Raw genomic sequence first — 18271 nt, forward strand, 5'->3', positions numbered from 1 at the left:
CTGAAACCAAATGTTTCTGGCTTAGGTGACAATGACACAGACTTGTCATGAAGGGAAAAAATAGCTTTGATGCACAATGTTCCCTTTCTCGTATAAACAAATTATTTGAGTACATGTAACCATCTGTGTTTAATATGTGTAACATATAGCCATTTACATCCTATTTTTCTTCTTGTGCAAACAAGACTCATAAAAAAATAAGATATAAAATAGAGCATACTGTTTAAAACCTTTAATCTCTGGTTTATAAGAGCTGAATGAAACATGAACAATCAAAATCAGAAAACAAAATGTGTGCAAGCCAATAAATGCTACTTGTGACTGTCCTTCCAAGCAATAGAATAGAGGTGAGTCATAACTACCAAAGAGTGGTAGAAATCAAAGGCATGATCATGTTAAGTTATATATAGAAAAGGATCAGTATGTAAGTATACAAAGGGATCTTGTAGCACATTTGAGACTAGCTAAAAGACATAATATATTAACATGAGCTTTTGTAGACTCGAGTCTACTTCTTCAGATGCATCTGAGAACGTAGACTCAAGTCTATGCTGCCATCTTCTTTTTTCATCTTATTTAGTCTCAAAGGTGCTACAAGATCCCTTTGCATGACTAGCTAAAGTTTCCATTTGTTTCAAAGGAAATCAATTCAGCTAACCTTGGTGCTTGTTTTTCACTCAAATTTTACCTGACACCATGGTGTCAGCAAGAAACAACAACAACAACAACAACAACAACAACAACATCCAGCACTATAAAAATTGGAATTAAGGCCTGGAGAAGGTATATGGAAGGTACTAGTTACTGTTACTCATTGATGCCACATTTTATTGCCGTTTTCACTTGTTCAAAACTTGGGAAAGCTATTTTTTATTCTGGCTGCAAGATTCCAGGAAGTATAGTCCAAAAAGTAACTTTTCCACACTCTGTACTTGTATATAATAATGCTGTTTCTGCATCCTTCTTCCCATCATATCACCTTTCAACAGGAGAAAGTAATTAGTCTTTCTATAAAAGATTCCACCTCCCAAGGCCCTTGTTTTAATGGAACATGAGTGATTTACTGCAGTAATTTTAATTTCTTTCAATTTCCAGAACTCCCTGTATTTGGAATAAAGTCTATTATAACATGCATAAATTATGCACAGTAATGCCTGCACTTCATGCTCCTGGTATGGTATGAAATGGCTACTTTGCTTAGACTGTCAAAGCTAATGAAATTCTTTTCTATTTTTAACTATGTCTGTTCCTAAAACTGTGTTGCGTTTCATGATGCAAGACCACAACTCAGTGAAGGACTGGGATCCTTTTACTGACTTGCACATGCCTGAGTTCCTTACAGAAATGTCTGGACATTTTTGCTTAACCCAAAACACTTGTATACAGTTCCAGGTTGCAGAAGAAGAACTCTGCAAGTGGTACAGTGTGCACAGATGTGCTTTGTGCATTGCTCATGCAGGTGGGCATGGCTGTCCATGGTTAGCACTGCACCTACAAATGTACATTCACATTTGACTGAAGATTGGCTTGCACAATGTCCAATTTATTAACAAAGTGCCTATGCCCAACAGCTGGGTAAACTATGTGCATAAAGTTACACTCTGTTTCCACTACATAGGTGTTTGTTTTATACACAATAGGGTCGAGGTTTCATATTTATTTATTTCAGTCCTGCTCCGTTTGACAGTTTTTCCATCATGAATTCAAGTGAGCAACTCTGTGAGTATGTTTTTACTGTAATATAGGATAGTGATAATTCTAATTTTTCAAAATGATATAAACTCTATAAATTTGACCATTAAAGTGCTGTTTACCTGGCAAAGCTTGAATTTACTTTTACTCTTTACTTTCAAACCATGCCTATGATTGATGGCCCATATCTTCATGTCCCTTCAGTCTTCCATTTGTGTATTTGTTCCAATTTCAAATCCCTACATTGTTTTATCCTTATTCATTTTTGATTATATATCATATAATGCATATCCACTTTTCCGTCCTGTATCTGAAAAGTTTAACTGTACTCTCTAAGCACCAAATCCCATATAGTAATCTCTGCTCTTTGCCTCTGTACATGGAATGTAAAAGGTTTACATCTCTGGGGAAAAAAGCTCCTCTGAATTCCCCTTTATGTAATTGGTTAATTTATCTACTTCTGCCAAATCCTTTACCTTGTTGTGCCATTCCAGATTATTTGGTATTTTCTTAACTTTCCAATATCCTGCATAAACAATGATCCCCATGGTAAGCATGTAGTTTATTAGATCTTTGTACTTTCTCTCTCTTATATCTCTCTCTTATATCCTTTAAATTTATCATGCTTAAGAGGTATAGCTCTGGCCTCAGTCCTAACCTAAATCCCAAAATCTTATACATCCAATTAATAATTTTAAGCTTTCTTTTCTTTTTTGCTTTTTATACTTCCAGCACATGTGATAGAAAAATCCAATTTGCTTATCACATTTCCATCAAATATTCTTCAGCCATTTATACACTTTTCCCAGCGTATCCAGAGTCAGGTACCACTTAAACACCATTTTATAATAGTTTTCTTTCAAATTATATGAACAAATACATTTTAACCGTTTAATCCAAATGTTCTCATTTGTATGTTATGGCCCTGTTTTGTTTTTGTTTTTTACCATCCCATCATACACTCCTTCACCTGTTCTTCTTTTGTACTAAATCTTAATAATAATTTGTACATTTTACTTATTAAGCGATGATCATCCTTACATAATCCATAATTTTTCTTACAATCTCTTACTACTTCTGTTCTATCTTGCCTACCATCTAATCGTATTCCACAAAAGGTTTTCTATTTTCTGTCTGATACTAAATGTATGGTAACTCACAAGGTTTCACTTTTTTTACTGGAAGCAATGAAAACTCTGGCCAAAATTATCATTGGAATTGCATCTGATTATATTGGGGTTCTTCTTATCTAGCCATAGCATTGTTGCTTACATCTAAGTGTTTAAATCTTTTTGAATTTTTAAAGTGTTCATGATCTATATGATATTTATTTTATGTTGTACTTTTTAGTTGCACTTACTTGTTTTGTATGTGAATGGCCTGCGATCAAGCATTAAAAAACAACTAGAGATATATATTAGTTTTATGATTTTTAAAGATCTTGCTTTTCAGCCCGAACCACAAAGCCTCCTCTTCTTCCTGAGCACTTTATCAAGAATGATAGTAAGACAGAGTCTTCCCTCAGATTTATAGTCCAAAGGACACAACACCAAATTAAAAAAGTAGTTGGGAGGGGAAAAACAGTCATTAGTTATCGTTGTTATGTATCTTCAAGTGGATTCTGATGTATAATTCCTCTGTCATAGGATTTTCTTGGCAAGATATTTTAAGAGCAGGTTTGCCATTGCTTTCCTCTAAGGACTTCATCACACAAGGTTGCTAAGACACCACAATCGTGTTAGTGTAGGAAACATAAAAATACCAATTTGGGGACAGACATTTTTGCACAGCTGTTCTGCTATAGTTTTGGGATCTGTTTTTTGCATGCCAACCTTCCTACCCTATGCCCTTTGCACATTTCCTTTTAGTTTGTATTTTATTTTAAATGTTTTTAAATTACACAGTCACAGCAACTGACTAAGTACAAGAAAAGAAAGAAAAGAAATTGGGGATGGGGAGGGGAGAAAAACAACCTGCTTGAGGATAGTGAGGGGGAGAGGAGCATAATCATATTTGCTCACACCATGTGACTGCCTGCATATCAGAACTGCATTGGAAGGAACTTATCCCATTGATTTGTTACTAGAATAGTAACATGATTGGGAGGCATTGATAGGTTTTGCCTATCAATGAAAAGAAGCTCTCCAGAAAAAGATGGAAAATGAAGCAACTACAGGGCATGGCATCACAGCTACAGCACAGGACATCAAGTGATAAGGTTACAGACACTGCTATCATTCTGTAATTCTGCTCTGAAAGCCTTGTGTGATAAAGTCCTAGCTGAGAAGTAATACCAACCTGATCTTCCAGAGTTTTAATCCAACATTTTAACCCCTGTGCCTTACTAGCTCTCACTAGTTTTAAGTTACAGCAGAGTTCTTACTGTTGTTCTCCCATATTAATAGATTCTGCAGCCATGGATTCAACCATCCACAGCTTTAAAATATTCTTTAAAATATTATATTTATTAAAATATTAAATTTAAAATAATAATAATCAAGAAGATTCATAATACAATTGCAAGTCTTGTAAACTCAATCCAAATAAATCTTGATTGTGCTATTTTAAATAAGAGACACCGTTTTACTGTGCCATTGTATATAATGCGACTTGAACATCCATTAATTTTGTTATCCATGCAGGTTCTGGAATCAAACTTCTGCAGATACCAAGGGCCCACTGCATAACTAACTGCTGGAATAGAAACAGTTCAAGGAGAAGAGGAGGTAGGGTAGCTTTCCTCTTATGCCATGGCTATCCACCTGTGGGCTGACTGCTACCATAGATAACTGAATGGTGAAAGAACCTGATAGAGGTGGCTTTCCTTCTCTTCCTCACTAGCTTTAATGTATGATCTACTCAGTTAGAGTTATCTGGGTGTTCCAGGGCTTGTCAAGATCTCTGCTGGAGATCCTGAAGAGTAATTTTCAGCCACATCAGACAATGATGAATTAAATGGGTAAGTAGTCTGACCCAGAGCCTGGAGAATTGTGGGAGCTGTGGTTCAAAAAGATAACTTTTCTGAGCTTTGATCTGACAAGGTAGAAGGGTACTTCTGATGTTGAAAGTCATCGCACCTCTCTCTGTTTAATATAATTGCAAATCTCTGAGCCTGCGGTCTCTTGACTCATCATGCAGAAGCTGTGGAATTCTGTGAGGATAAATTGCATCAGACGCTTGCAGTAGAATTCATCATCATTTCATCCTTTTGGCAGTAAGGCTCCAGCTTGTTGTCAATTTCAGAGGGCTGCCAAACCCCATTTATCAATTCTGTTCAACTGCATAGAGTTTGTATGACAGCTTAGGGGAGGGGAAAGAGAACTGCAGCTGGTAGTAAATGACAAGAATCTGTGACTGTTGTCCATCAACAGTCATATTCGCATATTTTAGAAGGATCTTTCTAATATGGATATATAGATTAAGGTTCTAAATTAGGAGAGTGATGTCTCCCAGTGGCAAAACACATGCTTTGTATACATTCAGAAGGCCTGAACTCTTCCTAGAAGCCAAGATGACTAAACTAAAACTGTCCTATATTTGGACATATCATAAGATAATGTGATTCAGTGGCAGAGACAATAATGTTTGATCAACTAGAAGGCTAGTTTGAGTCCCATGGGGGCAGTTGGGATAGAGGAAAGTAGAAGGGTGGGGTGGGGGGGAGAAGGCAATAGCAAAAGGGAAGATTGCATTACAGGTGGATAGACTCAATCAAGGAAGCCACTGAGTTTGTGACAACTGAGCAGGGCTGTTGAAAACAGTCTTGGAGATCTCATGTGTGTATATGTCTTCAAGTCATCTGCCAACGTATCATGACCCCCTTAATTTGATGGGGTTTTCTTAGGTGAGAGAATACTCAGAGGTGGGTTTGGCAGTTTCTTGCTCTGAAAAATAGCCTACAACACCTCGTAATCTTCAGTTGCTCTTCATCCAAGTACTAACCCTGCTTAGAACAGACAGAATCTTGTGCCTTTAGAATATTCAGGCACTCTTTTTGTGGGGTCTCCATAAATCAAACTTGACAGCAGTTAGCAACAACACAAAAGCTCAGTCCCCATCACCTCCAGGCAGGGATAGGAAAATACCTTCTGTCTGACTGCAGAGAGAGTTTGTATCAGACACCCCAGACAGCAGCTGCCAATCATTTCAGACAACACTAAGCTAGATGAGACAATGATATGACTTGTATGTGAGACAGTTCTATATTTTTTCGTTACCTTGACTAATACTGCTTCTTTCTCCCACATGGATGTGCACATGGATAATCTCTTCCCCACTTTATCAATGCAAGAACAACTTTATGAGGGAAGGCAGCCAGAGAAGATGCCTGATTTCCCTCACCTCATGCAATGAATTTTCACAACTCAGTAGGAACTTAATCCTGGATTTTTCTGGTCCAGTTGAATACTGTTACATCACACTGGTTGCACTGCCAGATAGAGCCATAGGACCATGGAGTTGTGAGTTATGCCAACGCAAGAGTCCACAGTTAAGGTAGCTAATAATCATCCTATAAATGCTTCTGTCATGTTTCTATGGGAAATAAAGAAGATGATTGCTGAAAAATTAGAATAACACAGATCTATTTATTTGTTATGTTTGCAGCCTGTGATTCCCCCCATGAGCTGAATATACCATATTGATAGTTCTTCTCTTCCTCATTTTACTCTCACAACAATAGCCCTTAGAGGTAGATCAGGCTGAGAGAGAACATAAGACTGGCTGGCCCAAGGTCATTCAGTGAGCTTTTATGACCATAAACTGGATCTCTCAAGGTGATCCTGACCAAGTTACACCCCAATGTATATGGGTATTATATCAATGAAGAAAAAAGGATCAACAGCATAAACTTCATAATTATATTCTTTCAAAGAAAACTTGTGAAATCATGGCCTCATTGAAGTCACTCTGTAAAATCAAGTTCTTTGCTACAATTTGCTTCAATAATACATTGCTAAGGAAGTTATAAAAAGGAGAATGCTGGCAACAGTTTCTCTTCACAGGAGGACACAATTAACTTAACAATTAAGAATGAAGTTGGGAGAATTTTTTTTAGATTGGATAAAATAAATTTACTGTAATCAACCAGCCAAAATAATCATCAATGGTGAAAAAACACGAGAGACTAAAATGCAAAAAGGTACCTGACAAGGTTGCCCTTTATCACCTTTACTATTTATAATGGTGCTAGAAATGCTGCACACCGCACCACATGGCAAGCAATGTCATGGCTCTCCTCTGGTGCTGCATCCCGATGAGGTAGCACTAAAGGAGTGCCAAAAAGCCATGGTGTTGGCAGCTATGGCACCCTTTCCGCAGTGCAGAAAGGTGCCACTTTTTGCGGCTCCTTTTTGCGGCATGGAAAAACCATATTGGATCTATGGCATGCGGTTGCCCTGGCTCCAATCTGGTGAAGAAAGAGCCGGCTACAAGCTGCCCCTTAGGAGCAGTCTGCATAGCCTTTAAGTAGCTATCAGAGAAATTTACACAGTTTGTGTGATTTGAACAAAAATCATTCTTACATACTTGATGACAAATAGCTCTCCATCTTGGAGATTAGGAGAAAAATATGGCAGGCTTCCATTTTGCTTGCAAGAATAAAATAAACAGGGATTTACATCTCTAGGCTGGAAGTGGTTAACAGATTGAAAAATGTCCTGAAAAGTAACAAAAGCAGTATTTGTTACAGTATGCACTTAGACTATTTTCATCCTGTAGCAAGCAAGAGCAAAGGAAGCCTTCTCTGTTACCGTAACAGTAAGTTTCCACACACTCTCTCATGCTCTTTCCCCTCAAATTATACCTTTTAAAGACAGCAAATTTTCTATTTCATTTTATTCCCATTAGTTCCAAATTAGGGCAAGCACCTTGATGCTGTGAAAACAAAGTATAGACTGGTATTACTAATGAACTCAGTTTTGGAAACTGTGAGGGCTGGGAAGATTGTTATTGCCTAGAGATGAGGTGGGTATCCCAGAGGGGCAGGCTATTAGACTCCTGGCAATGGTAAATACCCAGTGTTATGGGCTGACAAGCTTCTGCAATTAGCACTAACAAGGTGTGATTCACAGGACTAGAATATCTCCACCTTCTTAGAGTAGTGGTTGGAGAAAGAAGGACAAACTTTCTCAGGCTGCACTTTTCTGTCTGTCAAGAAAAAAAAACTTGCCCATTGTCTAGGCCTTCTCCACAATCGCCAAAAGTCTTACACAAGTTCACTGCAATGACAATGTTCTTGAGTGCAATGTCCCAGTAACGACTAGAAAAGTCAAGTATGTATTGTATATGTGCATGTGCCTTTTCACTTATGGCAGCCCCATGAATTGCGACAAATTCCTCCCAGAGGACCTGAGTGCATGGGGTGGATTATACGGATGGAGGCGGTCCCAAAGATAGGTTGGAGCCAAGCCATTTAAAACTTTAAATGATGGTTTGGGCATTGGTGAGGAAGGAGACAAGCCATAGTACTGCTTGACAAATCTTTACAAAACATCTTCCTGAACCAGGATTTGCTAACTATTAATGCTACAGGAGGCTGTTCCAGTTGCAGATCTGGCAATCCTATACACATATAAATTAGGCTTCACACCATGGAAAACAAGCAAGCAAGCAAACATTATGTATCCAGAAGAGAACAGATTGTTCTTTGGACAGTAGAGAAAAAAGAAGCATTTGATTATGTAGTTAACATTATCTGAAATCAGATTAAAAATCCTAGTAAATAGATAGAGAGAATATGGAAGGCACACATTCCTTTCTCTGTTTTTTTAAAAAAACATTGTATGGACCTTTGAAGGAAGCCACCTTGAGAGTTTAGAGTGAAAGTCAGCATTTTGAGGTAAAAGGATTATTATATCATACTTAATTTGTTCCCTCAAGCCTTGCCACAGTCCAGTCCATTTGACAAGGGTGCCTCTATTCTGGTTTGCTTCAGACTGCCATGCAAAGAAGGAGAAAATTAACAGCATGTGCCATTCAAAATACAAAATCTCTTTCACCTTGTAACTTTAACAAAACTCTTTGTCTGAGCAAAAATAGCATTTCAAGATTTGGATTTACAGGCATTTCCTTCTCAGAAATGAAGTGCAAATTAAATTTCTGAGACAGACGTTAGAAGCTCTGCTTTTTCCTCCATCCATTTGGGTGCCTTGTCAGCAAAGCCACCTTTTCTAACAGTTTTACACTACCACTTTGCCTTAAAATACATATGGAGCTATCAAACGCATATAGGTCCAAAACACACTAATGAAATAATCCTGTTTGAGACCGCTCAATGCTAGGGAATTATGGGAACTGTAGTTTTGTGAGACTACAGTCCTTTCCAGGGAGAAGAGGGGGAGAGGTGTCTGGGCAGCCACATGGTGTTGCCTTTTGTAACTCATGATTGTAATACCACAAGGGATTGTCCCTAAGTCTCAGTTTTTGGTACTGAAATATTTCAGCCTGAGATCGTCTTCAGCTGTCAACCCTAGTTCTGGGTTCAAATACTGATTTTTTTTCCATTTACCTCCAAGGTCACCATGTGCATGTGCTGCTTGACCCACAATCTTCAATGTCCATCAGTGTGCACTGTGCCTCTTCATGCCAACTGGCATTGCATGTGCAGCCTTGAACTAAATGTGAACATTCTGCACTCGACAAAAGTGTCTAACCATTTCCATAAGGGACTTTCCACAGACAAATATATACACACACACACACACACACACACACACACACACATTCAGAATTCTGGTCTTAGCATTTAAAATCAGTCAATGATGTGCCTAGAGATAGCAATGAGGAACTTCCTAATGTATGCTGAACCATGCTCCTGGCAATGTTAGAATGGAAAAGGAAGCAGTTAGCTATGGAAATCCTAACATAAAGGAGCCATGCTGAGCTCATTGAGAAAGCCTTGAAGCAAAAACTTGCATGGGGGGGCCCCCTAAAATTTCAAGGAAAGGAACACTTCTTAAACTTCCCACGATATAGTCTGTAAAATCTGGAAGGCAAGCCCTGAAAGCTAATTAAACTTGGCAGCTGAACAATTAAAGCCTGAAAAAGGAGGCTTTTATCCTAACCAAATATTGCTTATGTCACTCAGTATGTGTTCTGCATAGCCTGTTCTGGTCAGCTCCTTATTTTCAATCAAACAGGGATAATAATAATAATAATAATAATAATAATAATAATAATAATAATAATAATTTGAATGCTAAGTTATTGTCATTAATTGTGCAAAGTTGACACTCAAATCCCAAGCAACATATGTGAAATAATGTAAAATCTGGCCTCTTTGGTTGCAAGGAAATGGCAAAGTTACCTACATGAATACTCCAATCCTATTGTCAATTCAGAAGCAGATTTTGCTTTCATATCCTGCTTCTGTATTTCCTGGGGGGAATCCTGAAAACAGAATGTCGTATTAGAGATTAGACATAACTAGTTACGAATAACTGTTTATTTGTAATTAATTCCTTTTCCAATGTTTTAAATTTTAATTTTTTTATTTTAACATGTTAAATTTTAATTTATAACTATTTTTAACTCTTAAAATTGTTTAATTATTTTTTAAATTTTATATTTTTTTATTTTAATATTCTTGCACTGTTTTTCACTGTATTGTTTTATACATGTTGTTCGCTGCCTTGAGTCCCTAAGTTGGGAGAAAGGCAGGTTATAAGAAAATAATAATAATAATAATAATAATAATAATAATAATAATAACAACAACAACAACAATAATAATATAAGTAGAAAGTGATGGTGGATGCTAGAAAAACCCCAGTGCCTTTCTGTGGCCAGACTCATAAGATATGAGACAAAAGATGCAATACATCCAGCTACACTGGAATGGAAAACTGAAGTGGACAACCAAGCGACTTTGGAGACAACCAAGTGACCTTCTACTGGCCAGCAAATAGACATAGTGGGGTGGGGAGCCGCATCAAACTAATGGGCAGCCAGTGGAGCGCTCTTAATATCGGTGTTATATGATCTCTTCTGGTTTTACCTGAGACCAGTCTGGCTGCTATGTTCTGCGCATGTTGAAGTTGTAATTTTTAAGGCTAATTGCAATTTGGGTCTTGATTGAGCAAAATTAATATGTGGCTACTTTGTAAAGAAAAGAAACCAACATTTTCTCTTTGGAAAATTGTATTCCAGCTAAGTAAATAGTGTTGTTGAATAATTCTTCCCCAACACATTGGGAATATGAGCCAAATACTAAGGAGTAAAATTTGTCATCCTCCATAGTGGGGGACAAAACTACTGTTGCTATTTGTCCTTATATGCAAGGATGAAATACTTGGCAATTTACATCCTTAAAGTGAGGCTGCTCCCTGTAACTAGAAAAGGAACTAAAAAGTTATAGCAACTCTTAAAAAAGTGAAGTTATCCCTTTTTAAGTTACAAACATACTACTGTTATTGTGAAGGAATATCCCCAAACTATGAAGCTGAGTTTTCAGGGGGAGTGTAACTCCATCTACATGGGCTGAATCCCTATTCCCAGATCTGCCTTTTGACTGACCAGGAGCACTTCTGTCTTGTCTGGATTAAGCTTCAGTTTGTTTGCCCTCATCCAGTCCATTAGAGCAGCCAGACACCAGTTTAGGATAGGAATAGCTTCCTTGGAATTAGGTGGAAAGAAGTGATAGAGCTAGGCATCATCAGCACACAGGTGACACCTTACTCCAAAACTCCAGATGACTTCTCCCAGTGGTTTCAAGGGCTGCTGGAACTTGTAAACCTTTTAGGATCATATTTCTTAATCCTTTTCTGCTAGCATCAGCTTTGCCAAGTTGCTGTTGTTTCTCAAAAAGGTTAAGAAACACTGACCAAAAGCTCATCAAAATATAGCTTTCTTGAACTTGTTCTATTAGTCATAGGCAAAACCAGTGAAAGACAGAACAGCAGAAAGAAAGAAAAGGCTATAATTAAATGTACCCTTTATCAAAGACTTTGCATATTCTCTGAAGGATTTTGTGCCTTGACTAGGTCATGCCACTTGTTATGGCAATCCCATGAGCTTAAAGTTGCTTGATAGCTAAAAATGCTCTGAAGTTTATTTATATTTTAGAACTGTCATGATGTTGGTTTTGCAGTGCTGCAGACTGATGTGACCCCAGCAGAGAGGATGGTATTTCTGACACTTCTTTCCTCAATGCTGCCTTTGCACTGGAACAGATTCTCTGTTTCTCTCTTCCTGTCCTTCAACCCCTTGCCACATCTTCTCTCCATTCCAGACAGCACTTGTCCAGGCTTCAGTAAACTTCATTGCTTCTATGTTTTTATACACTAACTTGTTTCTTGTTTACCCACCTTGCACCTCAAAAATATGTAAAGATAAAAATGGTAGGGAGAAATATTTTGTAAGGTTCCAATTTAGAAAGCATATTTGCTATCAGAATAATTTTAAGGGAATGAACAAAACAAGGTATGTTTCCCTTCATGACTTTCTCCACCATGCACAAAAAGATGCTGAATTTACATTAATTAGTTTGGTTCTCCGCAGATACCTTCATTTTGCAGAACCACCATTAAACAAGTGGAAATACAAATTATAAGCAACATTTATGTGATCATAATCACTCCTTCTTGCCTGCCAGAAATGTTTTCTCAGAGAAAGACCTATCTTTTTACAGATGGCACGGGGAAAAAGTGAGGCCTGCAGAACACACCATTTATTCCTGTGAGGCCCTCAGTTCATTAGTTGAAGCTGCCAAACTGTGGTGAGGCGCAACTGATCAGCAAATGGGAAATGAACAAGAGTATACAATCCCAGCAAACCAAATCATTAACATTTGCTGTCTGCATCCAAAAAAACCTGGTAAATCAAAAGTGTCATGATGTATTGAGACAAAATATCATTACAAATTGGGATTAATTTGCTGCAGAGGGACTGCCAACCTTTGCAGAAATGAAAGAAAGCATCTCGTTAACGCTTGTTTCCTAATTGTGTCGGGAATGAAGTGGGGAGGATATCTGGAAGGAAGTGCCATCTGGGTTGGTCTTAACCAGTGTTCCTCAAACATCTGATTGCTGCAGCAGACTTTCATTCCTTTCTTTTCTCGCAGGTAATAAGGTTTACTTCGACCAAAAGAAAAAGGAGGGATGGATCTGGGCAGAGAAGTTCATGCTTAATCCACTTCTTCATTAGAATCTGGCTGTGTCCTATGGCTGGAACCTTGTGGATTTCCCCTGTGGTAGTAGCTGACATTGTTGTCCAGTGAGGAATGTCTGCTTTCATAGTTGTAAATGCTGAGTTGTGCACACAATGACATTGCATGTGTAGGTGCATGTGGTCAATGGGTGTGCATTGCAAACTGCGCATAGATGTGCAGTAATTGTGCAGAGTCGTGCATTTGATTGTGCCTTTTGGTTTCTTGACTCAGTTGTTGACACAACTACTGTGTGCACAGAATTTTCTGATCTATCATCTTCAGTTAACTGGTGTTTCCTACTAATAGCAACAAAAGAAGGTGAAGGAGCCTATGGACTCTTTGATAAGAGTGTCACATAGGTAGCAATGGTAAGTACATTTCTATACTACTTACCAATGTGCTAAGCAGTTTACAAAGTGTAAGCTAATTGCCCCCAACAAGCTGGGTACTCATTTTAGCGACCTACGGAAGGATGCCAGGCTGAGTCGACTTGGAGTCCCTGGCTGGTATTGAACCCACAACCTGGTGGTTTGTGAGTAAGTGGCTGCAGTACAGGCATTTAACCAATGCACCACCAGGTAGTGGTGATGTTGATGGGTACTTAATAGGCTTTTTAATAACTGAAGCAAAGGACAAGGTCATTCCCATTCCATGTATAGAAGACAACCAGATTGGCAGCTGATTCTTATTTTGACAATGGTAGTGGGACAGAGTCTTCCACCACACCTAAGTGCTGCAAGCTTATTTAATGGGTACAGGAAAGGCTGTATGGCACACATGGTCTCCTCCAATATTTTTTCGCCATCCATATGCCTCAGCAGCTGATGCCTGATATGGCTACCTCATCTCTGCTTGATGAGACCTGGCACCGAAGCCATGTGGAACTTTGGTTCTTAACCAAACATGGCAAAGGTCGAAATATCAATCTGAGCTGCTCTTCAGATTTTTATACATATGTTATACTATGCTAGGAGCAAGAGAAAAGGAACTTGCTGTATCATCTGTATAAGAAACTGAACAACATCTTAAGATGCTGAAAAGATGGCTGTTTCATTAGGAAAGAAAGAAAGAAGGAAGGAAGGAAAACCAGAAACCTTTTGGTTCCTGTGGGTTCTTAATGCTTTTTCTAAGCACTATTTAGTACCAACGTTCAGAAAGTTCTGGTCCAACTATTCTGGTCCAACTATTCCTGTATACACACTTGTTCAGAAAATGATTTGAGAGTTTCCGGCCCATAAATTTCTGAACTTTGATTCTAACTGGATGTATGGGCCAAAGACAAATTCTTGTTGTTGTGAGCCTTCAGGTTATTTCTGACATACGGAAATCCTAAGGCGAACATATGGAGTTATTTTGGCAAGACCTGTTCAGAGGAGGGTTGTCTTTGCCATTCTCTGAGGCTGAGAGAGTATGACTTGCCCAAAATCACACAGTGGGTTTCCATGGTCTAGCTGGGATTCTAACACTGTTCCCCAAAGTTGTAGTACAGCACTCAAATCACTATTGCTGGCTCTCTTCATAGACAATGTGCCAATGTAATTATGGCTTTATATAATGTGATATAATGAATTTATGTGTTGTCATTTTACGATTGTATATATTATGATTTGCTTATATGGATTTCATTAGCTGTGTCCCACTTTCTGCTTCTTTTGTTTTCTGTATCTGACAGCCCTATCAACATTTGAAGATGGCTATCATCTCTCCTCTTAATCATCTGACTTTCCAGGTGAAACATACCCAATAATTCTAGCCTTTTACACCACAAATTAACACTTCCTTTACAGTTTTAAAGAAATGGATCGGCAGCTGCCTCTTCCAAATAGACACTTCAAATCCCACTTTTTCAAGCCATTTACAAAGTTCCTTATTTTATTGAGAGTACAAGTGACTCTCCCCCCACAGCTTCTTCAGAAAAGCCACCTACGTTGTTAATTTAGCTCATTAATGTCAGCTTTAGATAATTGCTTACAATTCACTGGAGCACCTTGTTGTCTTTTCTGTTCCTAGCAAAATAAATAAATAAATAAATAAAATTGTAGCTGTCGTTCCCCATTCGGATCTGTTTGTTCAGAGGCACAACAAAGAGAGAGAGTGGGAGTTAGTGAGCATAGAAATCATACCAATCAAGTCATTCCTTTACAATATATTCACAAAACACTTCGATTTTTCCAGGACCTGTGGTTTCAAACAAAAGAACTGCCTGCAAAATGCACAAACACCTGACAAAATAAATGTTTCCTTGTTGCTACAGTTGTTTTGTTTTCTGCAGCTGCACTGCATCCGGATGGAGGAACAGTTCCTTACAAACTCTGGAAAATGTAAAGTTTTGGACTGGGGACTGCACATCCAATCCCAGTCTATTTCTTCCCCCCTTCTTCCTCCATTTAAAAGATACAAAAATTTTCGCAGAAGGCAAGATTTTACTTCTCAAGATTTTAATAAAAGACTGGATGTATTAAGTTGTAAAAATACATCATGTAAAAACAAACGTACAAACAAACAAAAACTGTGCTCCTCTAGGAACCCAGGAACCCAGAAGGCTTTTGAGTTGATAGCATATGCACCTAATTCAAGAAGACCAATCCCAGGAGCTTATTGCACAGGCTCCAGGGAACACAATCAGACTGGAATGGAAGGGAGTGGGAAGGGAATGGAACAGGGAAATCACCCATATTACTGCACAGAAGAATGCCACTGATGCCGCCCGTTCCATCCCCCATCTGCCCCACAGAGGCCAATTTTCAAAAACTGTTCAGAACAGTTCTTGAAAATTGCCCTCTGTGGGGCAGGTGGGGGATGGAACGGGGACTTCCAGCGGCATCAGTGGCGTCCTCCCATGCGGTAGGTAATATGGGTGATTTTCCCTTTCCATTCCCTTCTTGCCCCCATCTGTCCTGCTCTAATTGCGTCCCCCGGGACCTGTGTGATAAGCTCCCCAGTTATTCCTCTGTCATTCTGCTTTTCCAGTTTCTTTTAAAATATCCCATTTTCTGTTTCTGCCTCCCACCTTCCCCCCAAAGTTGTATCTCCAAATGAAGCCTTTCATCATAATGATGAAATGAACAAATTGTTGACCTATAATGAACTGTTCTTGAAGAAAAAAATGAACATAGGAGAACAACAGACCACCCCAAAGGGGAGGCTTGAAGCTGCCAATGACAAAGCAGGGTTGGGGCTGCAGCAACCTCATGGCATGGCTCTAGTTTGCCTTTTTGTTGGACAAAAAAAGAAGTGGCAAACAGCTGCTCCATTTTGTGCTGGCAAAAAGCTGGCTTTTCCTCCCCACCACAGCTGGAAGCTGGTTTTATGGAACTCTGGCCGTGTGTAGCATCTAAACACTGCATCACCGGAGTGCCTGGAAGCTGACTCATGTGTAGGCAGCCAGGTGGTGTGAAGTTGATTTCTGGGCGGCTCCGGGGCATGTGGCATCAAAACACCACTCTCTGAAGCTGTCTGGACAGCAACACAAATGGGTAGTCTATGTCTCCCCAAAGAATGAACACTATAGAGGAAATACAGGAGGATGCTATTAATTGTAATTTGCTTTTATATATGCAATTAAAAGAAAGATAGTTTTTTTGTGGGTTTTTCGGGCTATGTGGCCATGTTCCAGAAAAGTTTCTTCCTGACGTTTCACCAGCATCTGTGGCTGGCATTTTCAGAGAATGCTTTGCCTGGAAAAATTGGGTGTATATATACTGTGTGAGCCTGGGAATGCAGGAGTGATTTGCATGTGTATTGTTCTGTGTTGATGGCTGGCCTCAGGCTGGGAGGCTAATGCAAATGAGGATATATAGACCCACTTTTTCAAGGCAAAGCATTCTCTGAAGATGCCAGCCACAGTTGCTGGAGAAACGTCAGGAAGAAACTTTTCTGGAACATGGCCACATAGCCCAAAAAACCCACAAAAAACTATGGATGCCGGCCATGAAAGCCTTCGACATTACAAAAGAAAGATATATGAGTGATCAAAAACTATATGGAATTGCGCTCATGGGATATGGGGAAAAAAATTTTCTACATGTTGACAGCAGTGAGGGTGGAATATGTGAGAAGCTGGAAGAAGGAAAGCTCACCATCAAAAACAGTGTGTTATTGGAAACTATTGGATTATATAGAAATTGATAAATTGACATGTTTAATTAGAAATAAATCAGTAGAAAGGTTCAATGAGAAATGCTCAATGATTATGGAAGAAATACAATCTAGGTTGAAAGCAAGTAGTTAAAAATTAAGCAAGGCTCAGATCAAGAAAAATGGAAGAGAAATGTAAGGAAAGGTTAGTTGATAAGAAGAAGTGTGAAAGAGTAAGAAAGTGGCACATATCACGAAATAATAAGAGAAGGCAATTTTTGTACCCTTGTACAAAGGGTACAAAAAGATAGGTGAGTGTGTGTGTGTGTGTGTGTATTAGTATGTGTTTGTCAGCATATATGCATGTATATAGTGAATCATAAGTCAATTATTCAACAAAAATAATTCAAGAACCAGATACTAGGAAGTTTGTTTTATTTATTTGTTAAAGTATAGATATGGGTGAAGTGTTTGTAAGCCGTGTTTGAGATGAATGTATGATGGCATACTGTTATATGTTTTTATATTGATGAAATTAATAAAGAATAATAAAAATATTTTGGGGGACAGATAACTTTAAAAAATTGAAACAATTACAGTTATAATGTTTGAGGCAGAATTAGTAACTTTTGGAGAGTGCACAGTCCTACATAAGAGTGAAGAAACACACTATGATGTTTTTCCCCTGTATAGAGTAGCAGCTACGCTTATTATTAATATATTTAAATTGTTTTAAAAGATCAATTAATATAAGACCGAAAAGTTTCTTCTTTCTAGTACATTGAGAATACTTCAACAGCACTGTAAACATGTACATTCCATTGTGTTGGAGTCATTTGAGTATTGGGCTAGGACTGTAGAAAACCAGGGTCTGAATCCCCATTCAGCTATGAGATCCCACTGGCTGATCTTTAGAAAGTCACATTCTCTCATCCTGAGATGAAGGCAATGGCAAACCCCATCTGAAATTTTTTTGCCAAGGAAACCCCATGATTGGTTTGCCATAGAGTCAACATAAGCCAGAAATAACTTGAAGGCACACAACAAGAAAACATCTTTTCATCAAACGTGAATAACTGCAGCAGTTAGATCAACAATCTATGTACATTATTCACATGTTGAATGCTCCATATGAACAATAATGTCACTATACAGATCAACAGTCTTTAAACACATCTACACAAATGCATCTACCTGCTGAATAAATACATGTGAAAACCCTTGCAATGAATTTCTTTTTTAAAGTAATTTCCTGATATTTCACCATTAGGGCTCTCAGGAGAGGTGCTTCCCATGCTCTGATATTTCAAGATTGAAATCTGATACCAAGGGATGTCGCCTGGTGGTGTCAGGAGA

This window comes from Sceloporus occidentalis, unplaced genomic scaffold (assembly GCF_023333645.1).
Source record: "Sceloporus occidentalis isolate IW3139 unplaced genomic scaffold, rSceOcc1.0.p SCAF_9, whole genome shotgun sequence".
Lineage (NCBI taxonomy): Eukaryota > Metazoa > Chordata > Lepidosauria > Squamata > Phrynosomatidae > Sceloporus > Sceloporus occidentalis.